The sequence below is a fragment of the Gorilla gorilla genome, chromosome 1 (genome assembly GCF_029281585.2).
Source record: "Gorilla gorilla gorilla isolate KB3781 chromosome 1, NHGRI_mGorGor1-v2.1_pri, whole genome shotgun sequence".
Classification (NCBI taxonomy): Eukaryota; Metazoa; Chordata; class Mammalia; order Primates; family Hominidae; genus Gorilla; species Gorilla gorilla.
Genome location: NC_073224.2, coordinates 107,401,309 through 107,411,172, shown reverse-complemented (window position 1 = coordinate 107,411,172; position 9,864 = coordinate 107,401,309). Strand labels below are relative to the sequence as shown.

Here is a 9,864-nt window from a genome sequence, read left to right as displayed (position 1 = left end):
CCATTGTACTTCAGCCTGGGCGACAGAACAAGACTTCATAAAAAAAAAAAAAATTAACTTTGGAGTTTAACAGCAGTGGGAGTGCTTAATAATGCCTGATAGGGGCCCTTTCCATTTTGGTTGTAATTGATTCTTGGGGGATCCTTCTTTCTAAGTTTTTAGTAAGACTAAGTCTCCTGGTTGAATGGGGGAGTTAATCCTTTTCCTTGTGGGAGGTTACGTTTCATTTCCATATGATTGGAGGGCCTTTTGAACCTGGCCTAAGTTGATAATCTATGTGTCTCTTCATCAAACAGAAGGTCTAAAGTTAAAAAGGGCCTTCCGAGCTGCTCAGGCGACCCAGTGCTTGGTTGGCCCTGGCCGCGCTTAACTGTCGGGAGCCCAGGCCATGGGGCAGCCCGGGCCTTCTGCAGTGTGAGGCGCCGGGCCTCCCGCGGCGCTCCGCTGATGGGCTGCGGGCGGGCAGGCGGGAGGCGTAGCATGGGTCGCGGTCGCGGCCCCCGCCGCCGGCCCTGGCGGCGGCATCATGAACATAGACGTGGAGTTCCACATTCGGCACAACTATCCCTGGAACAAGTTGCCAGCCAACGTGAGGCAGTCATTAACTGGAGATGGCTCATCGTGGAGGTCTTCAGAGGAGGAGCTCTGTCTTCAAAGCTGAGAAGGAGGAAATACAGGAAGTATTGGTCTTGCTGTTCAGAGTGGCAGAGGAGAAAGAAAATCCCAGCCGTCTTGGAAATTCACAGAAAGAATATGAAAATCAGGTTGTCCTGTACAGTATCTGCAATCAGTTACGATACAGAAATAACTTAAACATGTCAAGAAAGATGAACGCAGATACTATGAGGAACTGCTAAAGTACAGCCGAGATCATCTCATGCTGTACCCTTACCATCTATCGGATATTATGGTGAAGGGCTTGAGGATAAATCACCATTTTCATATTACACTGGGATTACGGAGGATATTATGAACAGTGAGAAAAGTCATGATTCATTGCCCAATTTTACTGCTGCTGACTGTCTAAGGCTTCTTGGCATAGGAAGAAACCAGTATATTGATCTTATGATTCAGTGTAGATCATCAAAAAAATTCTTCAGAAGGAAAACAGCCCGTGATCTTCTACCAATAAAGCCAGTGGAAATTGCCACAGAGGCGTGGTGGGTGGTGCAGGCTGGATGTATCACAGAAGATGACATCAGGATATGCACTTTGCCTGAGAAATGTGCTATTGATAAGATCATCGATTCAGGCCCTCAATTCTCTGGATCACTAGATTACAATGTAGTACATAGTTTGTGTAACAAAGGATTTGTTTATCTGGATGTACCAATGTCTGATGACAGTTGTATAGCAGTTGCACCTCTTGGAGGTTTTGTAATGAATTGAGTGCTTATTTTGATTATTTTGAAACTCTGCTCTATAAGATACTTGTTTCAATAGATGAGCACACAAATGTGGCAGAGCTTGCAAGTGTCCTTGAGATTGACTTATCCCTGGTTAAGAATGCTGTTTCAATGTATTGCTGACTGGGCTTTGCCCATAAGAAGGGACAAGTAATAAATCTGGATCAACTTCATTCATCATGGAAGAATGTTCCATCCGTAAACAGATTAAAGAATACCTTAGTTCCACAGAAGATGCTCTTGTCATGGGATGGAGGGGAAAGTAGGAGTCCTATACAAGAAGCTTCATCGGCAACTGATACTGATACAAATAGTCAAGAAGATCCAGCTGACACACCCAGTGTAAGCAGCCTGAGTCTGTCTACAGGACACACAAAGTGCATTGCATTCCTGTTTGACTCCACTCTTACTGCCTTCTTAATGATGGGATATTTTTCACCAGTTCAGAGCACTGGTGAAGGAGAAGCACAGAGATATTTTGATCATGCACTTACTGTGAGAAACAATACTGTTTCTGCCTCATAACAAAGATCTAGTTGTGCAAACTGCACAGCCAGACCAACCCAATTATGGTTTTCCTCTGGATCTCTTATGCTGTGAAAGCCTTCTTGGTCTGGACCCTGCAACTTGCAGCAGAGTTCTAAACAAAAATTACATGCTGCTTGTTTCCATGGTTCTCCTCACCAATGAAATCCTGCCTGTCAGCAGCTGCACCCCTCAGCATATTGGACCAGCTATCCCAGAAGTCAGCTCTGTTGGTTTAAACTGTACATTTATCATATCACTGGACAAGGACCACCATCCCTTTTATTGTCCAAAGGTACCAGACCTCGAAAACTGCCAGATATATTTCAGAGTTATGATCGATTGCTAATAACATCTTGGGGTCATGATCCTGGAGTAGTTCCTACCTCATATGTGCTCACGATGTTGAATGATGCTTTAACACATTCTGCAGTTTTAATTCAGGGGCATGGTCTGCATGGGATAGGAGAAACTGTCCATGTCCCATTTCCATTTGATGAAACAGAACTACAAGGAGAGTTCACTCATGTCAATATGGGTGTTCATAAAGCATTGCAGATACTAAGGAACAGAGTGGACTTACAACATCTCTGCGGATATGTCACCACGTTGAATGCTTCCAGCCAACTGGCAAATAGAGAACTCAGTGATGCTTCTGATGAGAGAGAAGAACCTGATTTAGCTTCTGGCTCAGATGTAAATGGGAGTACAGAGTCATTTGAAATGGTCATTGGAGAAGCAGCTATAGATTCAGAAACAAAGCAAACCTCTGGTGCCACAACAGAAGCAGATTGGGTTCCTCTCGAGCTGTGCTTTGGAATTCCACTGTTCAGTTCCGAATTAAACCGGAAAGTTTATAGGAAAATTGCTACACATGGCCTTTGCAGAAAAGAGAGCCTTCAAAACCTCTTACATTCCAGTAGAAAACTCTCTCTGCAAGTCCTTAACTTTGTTCACTCATTCCAAGAAGGTGCTTCAACATTGGATATTCACACAGAGCCCAGTTTTTCAAGTTTGCTTTCACAGTCATCGTATGCTGACATGGGTGTTCCACTTCCTGCAAAAAAACTTAATATTTAAAGATGGTGTCTTATCAGAAGGGAGTAGATGGTCACCTTCCTCACTTCTTATTGCTAATCTCCATTTGCAATAATGTGGCTACACTGTTTGTTGCTCACACTTTCTGCCTTTTTTCTTTCTTAACGTTAGCTTTATAGTGTCAGCCACTAAAAAGCATCCTGCTGCTGTGGAACAATTCTTGCTTAACTAATATTAAAAGTTTGAGGAACATATTCATGTTTTCTGAAGTTTTGCTCATTATTGCACATCTTATTGCAACAAAGTGCTTTTTAGCAGCCAGCACTGTATTTTTTACCTTGAGATAATCTACATTTCTTTTATAAAACTAAGTATATACTTTATAGGTTTTATGATGACTATTATGTTTATAAGCAATCACTATGAAAATTGCGATGGTAATTTTATATGTTAGTTTATCAGACATAAATCTTGTTTAATTTTTTATTTTGTTACCTATACTTTGGGGGATCAAGGGAAGAGATGGAACTCTTCCTCTAAAAAGGCTTCTTGGTACTTAAAGTAGTAAAACTATAAAACAGTAAACATCCAGTATTGAGAGATGATATGATAGGGCATTATGAATTCCTAAGGGTGTCTAAATTATGTATGTCAGTTGGACATTGTAGAAGGTATGTAAATCAGCATAGTTATGTATAACTTAACCTTGATTTATAAGGTCTTAACTCAGATTATGACTATTCATTGACATTTCATGAGAAGCTTTAGAAAACTTTCTATTTTTAAACACCATTTATATGTGGACTTCTGTTGTCACTGACTTTGGGCTTTATATTTTCACAGAGTCTTTATGGAAAAAGTAGAATTTATTTTCCACTCTTGTAGCTATAGCTGCTGCACATTTTCACCCTGATTTATTTTTTTGTTTCTTACCTTTGATGTTTTCAAACCAAGGATTGTGATTTTAGGTTAGAATTACATATTAGAAGCATTAAGACTATGTCTTTGGATCAGAATGCTTTAGTGATAAACCTACTTTGAAGACATACTCTTAAGCAATCTGGATCTTAAATTTATGTGAATACTTTTTTAGAAAATGATAAAGAAAAATGGAATTACTTCAAAGTATTTCTTGAGTCATTGATTCTTTTAGCATCTCAAATGTTAATTAGAATAATTGGAATCAATTTTTAGACCTTTCAAGTTACCTTCCTTGGGAAGTTTGTGTAGTATTACAGTTCAGTTTAGCTCCTTTTATAGGGTAATGGTTTGCTGGTTTGAAACTGTAACCGAACAAACTGGTCGACAACATATATCTAAAACACTTAAAATGTTAGAACGTTTGGGAATGTTATAACCTAAGTGTTTTTGCTGATAACTTTTTGTTATTTATAGACATTTGTGTATTTAACATACTTACTTCTGGAAATATATGCCTTTCCTAAAACTTAACCACACATCCACTACCATGGCCTATCTATAGAATTGAATATTTTGGACCATGTTATCTGTGGCACAGTCAGTGCTGTGTTTGAGGTAAATGCAGTAATGGTCAGTTTTCTACCTTGTCTTATAGAAGGTAGAAACCATGTGTATGTTATGTTTGTCTATAAAAGAAAAAATACTAATATTAAAAAATTTCTTATGACTGTGAGTCACTCACTTATTTTTCTAATAATTGATATTGTACATTCCTAGTGCCATTAGGTATGTATGTATGCAACTTTTACGGTTTTTCAGATGAAAGTTGTATTTTTTTAAATCAGGGCTCTTTAATCTCATTTTAATTTCCTTTGTTTGAATGAACTGTAGTTATTTTCTTTATTCCTATATTAACCATCTAAACCAACAGCAATGACATGTACACTAATAAAGAATTGAACATTTGTAGTTGTTGGCAGTGAGCCCAGTTGTTGGTGAATTTAAAGCTTAAAATATGGGAGTGATTTGCTGCTATATTTCTTTTGAGAGATAAAGGAAGAAGAAATGGAACCTAATAGTGATCATGAATTTTAGGGAAAGTACTGAAAAACCATGGGGTTCCCTCAGGTTTCTTGTGTTGAATGAGGCAAGAGTAACCATCTGATTCTGAGCTGAAGACCTCTCATACTCTCAAGGAGGGAGAGTGCATTTTTAGAGCTTTTACCAAAATGTGAAAAGCTGATGTTTACACTTTGCTTTGTGAATTTGTATTCGTTTTACTTACACATTAACTCATGTAATCTCTTAAATCTTACAAGTATTCATCCATTTCAACAAAAACATAAATTTAAAATGCAGACTTTGTTATTTGCCAAAAAAAGACTCATGAAAAATTTATATCCAATTATTTTCCAAATAGTTAATTTCATTTGGCTTTTTGCCATGTTCCTTCCTTTCTTTCCCCACTTCCTTAATGTAATTTAAACATTCTTTAGAAACCAAGAGAAAAAAAGAACAAATAACAAAAAAGACATAGAATTTAACATTGTACAATTTCACATCTAAAATGGGTTTGAAGAAATGCAACTTTATATCATTAAAAAATATGATCATCTGATTTCCTTTATTTCTTTTTTAAATTATGTAATCAGATGATTTTATATTTTTGGGGAGGCAGAATACTGGTTTCTTTTACTTGATGTTTTCAGTTTTCTCTGTCATTCATGTTTCTTTTTTGTGTTCGGTGTTTCAAATACAATTTGTACTTAAGGATTTTAAAATACCAAACTGTAAATGAGTACAGTGGATCATTTTCTGTTAGGATGTTAATATTATACAATGAAATCTATAAACTGTTGTCAATTTCATTATTGACACATATAACATGCTTACAAATATACTGTGGTGTTGATCAAGTTAAAAAAAAATGGGGGGCCTTCCATAAGTCATTTCAAATGGACTAAGCTTTAAAGTTCCCTTTGGAGCCATCCTTACATGCAAAAGGGCTATGAGTAGGAGAAAAACTCAGGCCTCTGAGGTCCCCTGAAAGAGTTTTGCTAATGTCATGACTGGCTTTCTATGTTATCTGAAGATTGAGATCTCCATGAGGAGTGAAGATAGGTAACGCTTAAGGCTGAGGCATTACCTCACTGGGTCACCTTAGCTGGAAAGGGAGGTCAGTTATCCCCTTGCAAACCTTTTGGTAATCCAAATCTTGGGATGATTTGTTTAATAAGAATTTAGACACTTCCAATAATTTTCCTGTCCTTGTGGGGAAAGCTTCTATCCACCTGGTGAAAGTGTCTATAAATACTAGCAAATATTGTAGTCCCCTGTAAGGTGGCATCTGGGTTAAATCTGTCTGCCAGTCTTTGCCATGGTATGTTCCTTGGTGTTGTACAGGTTTAAGCAGGGATTGGGGTATGGGGTGGCTTCCTGACTGGTATATCTTTTCATAGTTTGGAACAGTCCCTTCCCCAAGAATATTTAGGAAACTAATTTGAATGGAAAATCCTGTCCCAAATGTGAGGAATCATGAAAAATTTAATTATTTCCCATTTGTCAGCCTCAGGAATGGAGTTTGTTCTTTTCTAGCAACCATCCAGAGGGGTCTCATTGGAAGCCTTTTACTCAGTCCCTTTAATTTCCTTAGGGGTATAGTATGGTTCCACTGACATTGATGGAATACCTGGTAGTAGCGCAGCAGCATGAAATACCAGGGTTTCCTTAGCTGTGGCCTTAGTTGCTCTTTCCACCAGGGAATTTCCTCTAATAAGATCAGTATCTCCCTCTGGTGTCCCCTGCAGTGAATACTTGTTATTTCTTTGGGAGTTGGACAGCACCTAAAAGTTCCAAGATCCAAGAAAAGTTGTATGGGGGATCCCTTGGCTCATGATATTCCCCTTTCCTTCCCTATGGCTGCATGAGCATGAAGCAACAGGAGCCCATATTTAGTGTCAGTAAACACATTGACTCTTGAGGGTTTTTTTTTTTTTCCTCTTTTTGAAACGGAGTCTTGCTCTGTCTCCCAGGCTGGAGTGCAGTGGCATGATCTCGGCTCACTGCAAACTCTGCCTCTCAGGTTCAAGTGATTATCATGGCCCAGCCTCCCATGTAGCTGTGATTACAGACACCCACCACCATACCCGGATAATTTTTGTATTTTTAGTAGAGACGGGATTTCACCATGTTGGCCAGGCTGGTCTCGAACTCCCAACCTCAGGTGATCCACCCACCTCAGCCTGCCAAAGTGCTGGGATTACAGGCGTGAGCCACCACACCCAGCCTTAAGTCTTTACACAGTTGGAAGGCCCTGATTAAAGCAGCTAATTCTGCTTTTTGAGCAGAGTCTGAGAAGGTAAACCCTTGGCCTCAGTGACTTCTTGTTAGCTAACTTTCCTTTCTTACTCCTTCATGAATAAAGCTATTTCCATCCTAAACCACTCAACACTCAGGTTAGACAAGAGCTTGTCTTCAAGTTTGGGCCTTCTAGAGTAGATCTCTTCCATGGTTTCCACCCAGGAGTCAATGAGTTGGGGATCTGTTTCTTCGGACGTGAGGTCCAGCAACAGAGTAGCAGGGCTTAAAAATCAGCATACTTTAAGGGTAACATCTAGGGTGTCAAGCAGAAGAGCCTGATATTTAAGTAACTGGCCCCTTGTTAGCCATTGGTGTACTTTTGCCTCTAGGAATCTCTGTACTATACTTCATGGGGTGGCGGGGGGCGGGGGTGGTATGGCATCTACTTGTTGTCCCAAGGTAAACTTACTGCCTTCTTCCACCAATAGAGTGATGGTAGCCACAGATCTCAAGCGTCCTTGTCACCTGGCTGCCACCTGGTCTAGCTGTTTAGAGAAATAAGCCACTGGTCTGAGGCAATTCCTGACCCTTCGAGTTAGAACATCCAAAGCTGTCCCTTGTTATTCATCCACATAGAGGGTGAAAGGTTTTTCTAAGTTTGAGAGTCCTGAAGCAGGGGCTGTCCCTGGCTTTTCTTTTAAGGCTAAGAATGCCTTTTGACAGGTTCCATTCCAATTCAAAGGCTTGTGACCAATCCCTTTTGGAGGTTCATAGAGTGGTTTTGCTATGAGCCCAAACCTGGGAATCCAAACCCAGCAGAATCCAGCTATTCTCAAAAAGGCTTCTTAATTTGAGGGACCTGGAGTGCTAGGATAGTCTCTTTTCATCCCTGGTTCAAGATCCTGGTCCCAGGAGTGAACATGTGTCCCAAATATGTGACCCTTTGGGCAGAAATTTGGGCCTTTGGGGGGATACCTGATACCCTTGTTTTGTTTCAGAATTAAGGACTTGAATTGTATGTTTCTCAGAGTCTTCCCCTAGTAGGGCTGGAAATTAATAGGTGATACACATATGGTAAGAGGGATCCATTAATTAACTGTAATTTCTTTACCTCTTTTGCAACGCTTTGCCAAAGAGACGGGGACTGTCCTAAAACCTTGGGGACAGGACAGTCCAGGTAAGCTAAGATGCAGCATTAGTGTCTGGATTAGTCCATTCAAATGCAAAAATGTATTGGGTATCTAGGTGTAAAGGTATGTAAAAGAAAACATCTTTTAAATTGAATACTATGAACCAATGAGCATCTTCAGGGACTTGAGTTATTATTGTATAAAGATTAGGAACTATTGGGTGACTGGAACTACTGCCTCACTAACTGCCCTAAGATCCTGACAAATTTATATTCCCCATTTGGCTTATTAACAGGAAAAATGGGGGTGTTACATTGGGACTGATAGGACTGTAGTAATCCATACTTCATTATCAGGGGATGGATGCCCCTCGGAGCCAAAGTTCTAAAAGGATACTGGATTTTTTTTTTTTTTTTTTTTTGAGACAGAGTCTTGCTCTGTTATCCAGGCTGGAGTGCAGCAGCGCGAGGCTCACTGCAACCTCTACCTTCCGGGTTCAAGCAATTCTACCACAGCCTTCTGAGTAGTTGGGATTACAGATGTGTGCCACCATACCTAGCTAATTTTTGTGTTTTTAGTAGAGATGGGGTTTTGCCTTGTTGGCCAGGCTGGTCTCAAATTCCTAGCTTCCAGTGATATGCCCACCTTGGCCTCCGAAAGTGCTGAGATTACAGGCATGAGACACCACACTTAAAAGGATATTGTTTTTCCCATAGATAATTAACATTGGGTTTCAAAATAACCTGGACTGGGAGTACATTTACAGTTCTTCCAGGAACTTCCATGTCACAAGCAGACGGGTCTACTTGAGAAGTAATACGTGGTGGAAGGAACGTCTTTTCTTTATCTGTGTTAAGACATGAACTTAGAGCTAGGAGAGGTGTCTCTTCCCAGCCTGTGGCCTTCTCTTGAGGTGCTGCAAATTGAACTGCAGCCTGTTATTGGGAAAGTAAGTCTCTTCCCAGTAAAGGAATAAGGCACTCAAGACTAAGCAAAAATCTGTGGGAAAACATATGGTTCCCCACAGTGCAACTAAAGGAATGGGTGAATCTCCTGGCTTTTAGCTGGTCATCAATCCTCATTACAGTACAGGAGTGGGAAGACAGCGGCCCCAAGGACTAGATCAGAACTGAGAAGGCGGCTCCCATATCCAATAACTCAATATTTTTACCTGCCATGTCAAGAATTACCTGAGGCTCTTCTGTAGAGATGGCAAGGTGTCTGGTGGAAGCTGTAGGGAATCTTGGGCCCTGTCAGTCCTCTGTTCTCTTAGCCATTAGGGGTCCGGGAAGCTCAGACTCCCTTTGGAGACTGAGGCAGTCTTTCCTCCAGTGGCCCTCTTGCTTATAGAAGGCACACTGATTCCAGCCTAGGGGATCATGAGCTGGCTTTTGTCTGGGCATCCCAAAGCCACTCTTGCAACACTTTCTCAGGATGCACAACTCAAAAGCAGTAGGAGGCTGAAAGCAGCTGCAAACAATTGCACTTTTTGGCTATTTCCTTTGGTTTTCTCCTCTTCCTCTGCCCTGTCCTTATTGTTGTAA

The 9,864-nt window shown here is 40.4% G+C and overlaps 1 pseudogene; it reads left to right on the top strand.

The window, feature by feature from the left end:
* Window positions 1-438: 438 nt before the first annotated feature.
* Window positions 439-4,610, top strand: LOC134756698 (protein FAM91A1-like; annotated as a pseudogene).
* Window positions 4,611-9,864: the final 5,254 nt, after the last annotated feature.